This window comes from Leptonychotes weddellii, chromosome 2 (assembly GCF_054177405.1).
Source record: "Leptonychotes weddellii isolate Sample4059 chromosome 2, ASM5417740v2, whole genome shotgun sequence".
NCBI lineage: Eukaryota > Metazoa > Chordata > Mammalia > Carnivora > Phocidae > Leptonychotes > Leptonychotes weddellii.
The window spans coordinates 20,901,965-20,909,235 of record NC_138370.1 but is presented as its reverse complement, the minus strand read 5'-3'; the positions used below and the strand labels follow the sequence as shown (position 1 = coordinate 20,909,235).

The 7,271-nt window shown below is 47.4% G+C and overlaps 1 long non-coding RNA gene across 1 annotated transcript; it reads left to right on the top strand.

Moving 5' to 3' along the window:
- Window positions 1-1,160: 1,160 nt before the first annotated feature.
- LOC145717794 (uncharacterized) lies at window positions 1,161-5,373 on the top strand. Its single transcript, XR_014141221.1, has 2 exons — window positions 1,161-1,438; window positions 2,330-5,373. It is a non-coding gene; the product is annotated as an uncharacterized LOC145717794 (long non-coding RNA).
- Window positions 5,374-7,271: the final 1,898 nt, after the last annotated feature.

Sequence of the window (7,271 nt, the reverse complement as noted above, 5' to 3'; positions counted from 1 at the left end):
CAAACATTCCTGCAAACCCATTTATTACCAGGGTGACTTCGCTATGGGTGCCTTTGACTTTAGAGGATTTATTTATCCCAGTATCACTGTATCATTCTCCCCTATTACATCAACTCAGGCCTGAAAGAATTAAGGCCTATCCCATAGCCAGTGCTTCTCCAGATTTAGATCAAACCTTTCTGAGCAGAAGGGGCATTTTGAGTAATAGAACAGCTCCATTTTTGTTTCTCCTAAATTTGATGTAGCCAAGTTATTTGACTCCAAATATAGCTAGATAGCTCAAATACAGCTCGCATTAGCTGCGAATACTAAGCTTTCATCTACAATTGACCCTTAAACAACACAGGTTTGGACTGTGAAGGTCCACATACAGGAAGATTCTTTTTCCATAGCAACAGTACAGTCTTATAAATATATTTTCTCTTCCTTATAATTTTCTTTTTTTTTTTTAAAAGATTTTATTTATTTATTTGAGAGAGAGAATGAGAGACAGAGAGCATGAGAGGGAAGAGGGTCAGAGGGAGAAGCAGACCCCCAGCTGAGCAGGGAGCCCGATGTGGGACTCGATCCCAGGACTTCAGGATCATGACCCGAGCCGAAGGCAGTTGCTTAACCAACTGAGCCACCCAGGCGTCCTTCCTTATAATTTTCTTAACATTTTCTTTTCTCTACTTGCTTTATTGTAAGAATACAGTATATAATACAAATAACATATAACACATGTGTTAATAGAATGTTTATGTTATTAGTAGGCTCTCAATAGTTAAGTTTTGGGGCAGTCAAAAGTTATACTCAGATTTTTGACCAGGCAGGGGTCAGCGCTCCTACCCACCCCTACCCCTCTCATGTTGTTCAAGGGTCAACTGTGTATCTGTTAAAACAGCTTGCTTCAAAGAATATTTTGGATTTTTTAATATGATAAATCAAACTTGTTTTGTGTTTATCTGGAAACAAAAAGAGCTACTTATATGTGTAAGAAAAGTGTGCAAATGCAGAGATGGTGTCAGTTGAAGGACACTGTGTTGCACGCAGTTATGCCAAAAAGCATCTCACCCAGAGGGTAAGCCTCCTGGATTCTGGGTACCTATGGGAAAAGTTTCTCCAACTCTGTGTATAATGTGTATTGTAACACATAATTTCTAAAGTTCCTTCCAGCTCAGAGAGACTGTAATTTTTGAACAAATACATCCCCTGCCTTTTGATAATTTTCCAGTGGAAAACGATGCAGGCCCACGTGTAAAATCTTTAATTTTGTCATTAGAAGCCCCCCCATCCCCCTCCCGCCGAGGTTTTCCAGTCCCCGTGGAGGCGGTGTCTACGCATGCGCGCTGTGCTTCCGCCCGGGCCTGGGCGGGGTCTCTGAGTTTGAGGGGTGGAGTCCCTAGCCCGAGGGGCCTGCCGTTGCAGAACGAGGACAAAGGGTGGTGTGACGTTGTCGGTAGGTCACAATGGGCAAGAGAGGGTTAAAGGTGGCCCCGGGGTTGGTCGCATGGAAGGCTCAGGAGGCTGGCGGGCGTTTGCGATTGGCTCAGGTTGAGGGATGAAAAGCCGTAGCGGTGGGAACCCAGGGGGCGGCTGGGGGAGGCCCCTCCCTAGCGCGACCCGCGTCTCCTGCCCTCTGAGAGTATGTCAGGCTTGTCCCCGGCAGGCTGCAAAAGGCTGAGTGGTGGGTACTCAGCGCCCCCGCACCTTCCTGGTTGCTCCCCTCGGAGTGCTCCGGAGGGCAGACCAGGCTCAGCCACCTGTCACCGAGGCCCGGGGAGCGCTGGTGAGCCTGCCTGTGAGGTGTGGTGAGGGAGGTGTGGAGGAGCCCCAGAGAGCTGTCTTGGTAAAAGATAGCCATGCCGCGAATCTGTGTTCCCATATTACACCGCGGAAACTAGTGTGCAGTGAGCATTTGTATTACCTCCGCGGGGACACTGCAGCGACATCTGTACAAGGGAGAGTGTGCTATATTCAAGTACCCACCGATCTTTGAGAGAGACTTTATCCAGATCAGCAAAAGAGAAAAGTGATTGATGTACACCATGTACTGGTGGTGACCTTGAGCCTCACATCCACCAGCCCAGCAACCCCTGATAGAACTGTGATGCTGGCCCAGCCAGCCGCATGCTAGGAGAAGCATGTCAGGTGTGGACGACACCCAGGGAAGAGGCCTCGGGCCTACTAAGACCTTGGAGCCAACCAGGCAGCTTCCCTTGAAGTTTGTAAAGATAGCCATCCAAGTCATGAGAAACAACAGCCCCACCTGAAGCTTGCCACTGGCCACATTTTTAACCTTCAGCTGTGTCCCCTTCAAGTACAAGAGATCTTTTTTTTTTTTCACTAGGAAAACCTTGTTTACCCCCAAGACCACCATGGAGGCTTACAGCTGTACCTAGGTCATCCCAGCGAAGGCCACAGGGGACGTGCCTGTGTTTGAGGCAGAGCTCAGTGGTTATGGAGCCCCATGGACAAGGGGATCACCATCAGGTCAACATCAGGAGCCTCCCCATCGTCCGTGAGGTGTTTGGGGCCACCTCCTCTCATTATGAACTGTGCTCATGGAAGTACACCCTTTCCTAATCACAGCGCCTACAGTGCCTGACAGAGGGGCAGCAGTGGTCATGATAGACACCACAGCAGGGCCTGTGGACAGGGAGGCAACGGAGTACAGACTTGGCACATTAATACAGTACCAGCAGGGAATAGCCTTCATGGATCCAGCGGGAAGTGGAACCCCCATGTCCATGACAGGTGCTTATGCTGTGGCCTCAGAGGTCTTCACATAGTGGGAGGAAGTGCTTGCTTCTAGAGCGTACTTGCAGCATGTCAGCAAGAGCTGCTGGTCCCTCCCCTGTGGGTAGCACGTGTGTGCTGACTGCAGGGCAGAGACGACCAGCAAGCCTGTTGCAGAAGCAGCTAAAGGCCTCACAGCAGACCTCTTGCCTCAGTCTTGCAGAGGGAAGGCTACACAGTGGACTGTGTAGGCTACACAGATGGAAGCCCGAGAGCCCCCCAGCCCAAGGCTGAAGCCCAGAGGGAGTGAAAGCAAAAGGCCAGAATTCCACCAGAAGTCCATTCCAACACCATAGGACTGGGAAAGACAGACAACCCTAATATCATCCTCCTTCTGCTCCTTAACTCCCTAACATAGGGGTGAAGAAAAGGAAAAAGCCCCAGCTGCCCAGGAGGCTGAGGACACAACTCCTCCCCCATGCAAACAACAGTCTCAGCCCTACCACAAAGGAGTCTAGGTTATCCCAAAATTGAGAGGAGCTGAACTACCACTAGTTCAGGGTCTTCAAGCAGAAAGTGTTCTTCACAAACTTCAAAGCCTGTCTAACTGCACAGAGTAGAGAGGCGAACATCAAATCCAAGATGGTGGAGGAGTTGGCATGGGGGCCACCATGCAGTCATCTCAGTGTGACTGGGGCTAGGGATCACTGGGACCATATCTGAGACCAAGGACAGAGTAATTTTGAAGCCTATCAGAAAAGGAGTTAAGAGCATGGAGATCCAGGTATTTCCAGTTTAGCTTGCCTTAGATTTAAGTAAATAACTTTAAAAAATGAATAAAATACATTCTAGGAATTAAGGAAAACAAAACACCATAAAGCACAATTCAAAGGCACATCTCTTTTCATCATGAAATTCACGTACGTGTGTTGGTGAGAAAAGTCTGGTAGGTGATGGAAGAATCCGAAAACACCTGTATTCACACTGAGAGCGAAACTGTGACTCAGTGGGCCTATGCTGGTCAGAAGAGGAGTCTCTTACCTTCTTGTTACTGCTGTAACAAAAATTCATACACTGGGTGCATTATAAATAAACATTTGTTTCTCACAGTTCTGGGGGCTTGGAAAGCCAAGATTATGGTGCCAGCAGATTCACTGACTGATGAAAGCCCACTTCCTCACTTATGGCTGTGTTCTGACTAGAATCTCCCATGGCAGAAGGGACAAGCGTTTGCTCTGGGGCCTCTTATAAGGGCACTAATTACACTCATGAGGACACCACCTTTAGGGCCTAATCACCTCCCAAAGACCCCACCTCCTAATACCATCACTTTGTGGGGCAGGATTTCAACATATGAATATTCAAGGAACACAAACAGAAAAAAAACCTATAGGGCCTTCCTTTTCTCTAAAATGCACCTATTTAGGGACACCTGGGTGGCTCAGTCGGTTAAGCGTCTGCCTTTGGCTCAGGTCATGATCCCAGGGTTCTGGGATCGAGTCCCTCATAGGGCTCCATGCTCAGCAGGGAGCCTGCTTCTCCCTCTGCTGTGCTCTCTCTCTCTCTCTCTCTCTCTGACAAATGAATAAATAAAAAATCTTTAAAACTAAAAAAAATAAAATGCACCTATTTAATTATGTAGCCCAGTGATTCTCAAACTGCAGTGGACTGAAGCATCAGCAAGGGTACTCTCCAAAATGCTGATTCTTGGCCTTAGACAAACTGGGACAGGACCATCTTAAGTGGTTCTGATGGAGGTGACCCAGGATCTTCACTTTGAAAAACCCTGGTACATAGTCCAATTTAAGAATTGACCTTGAGAGTCAGCAAGTAGGCCCTGTAGGTTTTTCATGTAGGTGTGTTCATCTTTTTGAACTCTGTGCTGGTTCATTTTAATCATACCTACTGTAGACATTCACCTTATTAACAAATGTTAGAATAAGAGCTTACTGTATGCCAGGCACTGTTTTAGGTGTCTATCGGTTAAACCTTTGGATTTTTAAAAGATCTGTTTTTTATAATGCTATACACAGTCTACCTAATTTTTTTTTTTTTAAGATTTTATTTATTTATTTGAGAGAGAGAGAATGAGAGAGAGCACATGAGAGTGGGGAGGGTCAGAGGGAGAAGCAGACTCCCTGCTCGGCAGGGAGCCCGATGCGGGACTCGATCCCGGGACTCCAGGATCATGACCTGAGCCGAAGGCAGTCGCTTAACCAACTGAGCCACCCAGGCGCCCCAAAGCGGCTGTATTGTATGGATGAGTGCTGCATAATCTAAGGGACAGAGGATGGGATGGAGAAGACAGACAATAGCCCTCTTTGTTCTTATCCTTCTGATAATTACCTTTGCAAAGTAGAGGGCATGCACGGAGCTTCCAAGGCTTTATAATGTTGCCAAAAATATAAATACAAATGTGCCATGAAATATGTAGGAAAAGACACCTGTTTTTCAACAGTGGGTTGGGGCGGGGAGGTCATGAAGCAGTGGCTGTATAGTACAAAAGAAAATGACACATCCTTCTGCTTTCGAGAAGGTATCCAAATTGGGAAACATAAACTTCTCTGTCTCCCCTCTTAATGACTGGGGACTAGATCGAAGGAGAAACGACATACACATTTAAGGAAAGGAAATAAAATGTCTTATTGCCCAAGATACCAAATGATTGCTTCTTTCTTACAATATTACCTTGTCACAGTCTTGTGTCATATGTAGGAAAAAATAGGGTCCTTTAGCAAATGATAGTCACCGTTGGGAAATCCATTTGCTCTGGTTTCTACAACAACAGAATGAGAGGTTCACAATGTTGACATGCCTGGTATAAGGCCTAAAAGTAAGGCCCTGTATTATGGACCACCTCGACATCTGGTGAAATTGCAGGGGGCCTTGAATATCCTAGTGGACCTCATGGATGAGGTCCCTCGCCAGATAACCCTCCTTATCAAGGAAACCAGAGGTTGTTCCTACTTATCCTGGAGGAATGGGTTTCAGTCCCCTGGTAGCTAGCAGAATTCTTTAAACAAGCCACCGAGGGCGCCAGATGCCACCTCCCTGTCTTGACACTACAAAGTCAGTTTGCCACAGCCCTTAGCTGTTCATTCTGTTCTTGTGTGGCCCTGCGTGACATCAGTGTCCTCCTCTGGCCTGGAAGTCTATGTGACTCATGAGCTTCTGTGGGTCTCCTCTTCCAGTGTAAGTGTCATCGATTTGGCCATCCCTATAACCTTAGGGCAGGAATCCCTCCCTCACCAACAGGAAGATTGGAGGTGATTAAAACAAGTTTTATCCACTGAATAGGATCTTTGTTAAAATAAAACAAATTTCTGTATGTTTATTTATTTATTTTTTTAAAGATTTTATTTATTTATTTGAGAGAGAGAGAGAGAATGAGAGAGAGCACATGAGAGGGGGGAGGGTCAGAGGGAGAAGCAGACTCCCTGCTGAGCAGGGAACCCGATGCGGGACTCGATCCAGGGACTCCAGGATCATGACCTGAGCCGAAGGCAGTCGCTTAACCAACTGAGCCACCCAGGCGCCCATATTTCTGTATGTTTAAAAAAAATAGGCCTGTGCGTAATTTTAGAAGGCTTTTTTTTTTTTTTACCAATAACAAGATGGTCAGAAAAAGTGATCTCCTCGGATACTTTGTTTCCCTTCTAGCCTGTGCTTGTGATAGACTGGTGGTAACGATCGAAATGCTTGGCCAGTTACACCGTGTCTGCAAGGGCCACCACTTATCATGGCCACACTGAGCCCAGAAATGGGTCAATCTGGGGTAAAGCAGGGAGTCATCATTTCTCAGGAAGCAAACTAAAGCCCGTACAAGAAACAGGGCCTCCCTCCAATTTACGTGTCGCTTAGGAATATGATTAACACCTGTTGCTTCGTTAACCACAAATAAGAGCTAGGCTCCCAAGGGCCGCCAGCACAGCGGGCATCAGGGCTCCAGAAGGTGGTGTGAGGGGGAAAGAAGGGAGGAGCGGGTGTGTGCCATCAAGTCCAGGTTCTGCCCCAACTGCACGTGCCCAGCAGGGGCACGGGGACCCTTCGCGATTTCTGCCCAGGGATGGTTTCCACCCGGGAGTTCTGGTGGCCAGGCAATGAAGGCCCCCTCAGGCTGCGTAAAGATGTTACATAAACTGAGGTGAGGCCAGCAAGTAACGGAAGCGGCCGTTGACTTACCATAGGCAGCACTGGGGTTGAGGGGCTGCCTCCGCTCATGTTTGTGAGAGTTCCCTCACAGCGCTCCCCTGAAGTGGACCATAAACGCTGGTTTGCACATCATCAAATGCACCTGGGTGTTCTACACTCAAAGTAGCTACCATTTATTAGCTCCTATGTGCCACCCACGGCTACATTATCTCCTTTAATCCGCTTACCCATTTTTTGAGATAGGAACTATTCACATTTTACCAAGGAGGAAACTGCATTGAGTAATTTATTCAGAGTTGCACAGCTAATAAGAGGCGGAGTCTAGATTCAGACCCAGAGCCAAGGTTCTTCACGGCAACCAGGATGTGTCTGGGCACTTCTGGGGAGAAGGAACTAGAAGC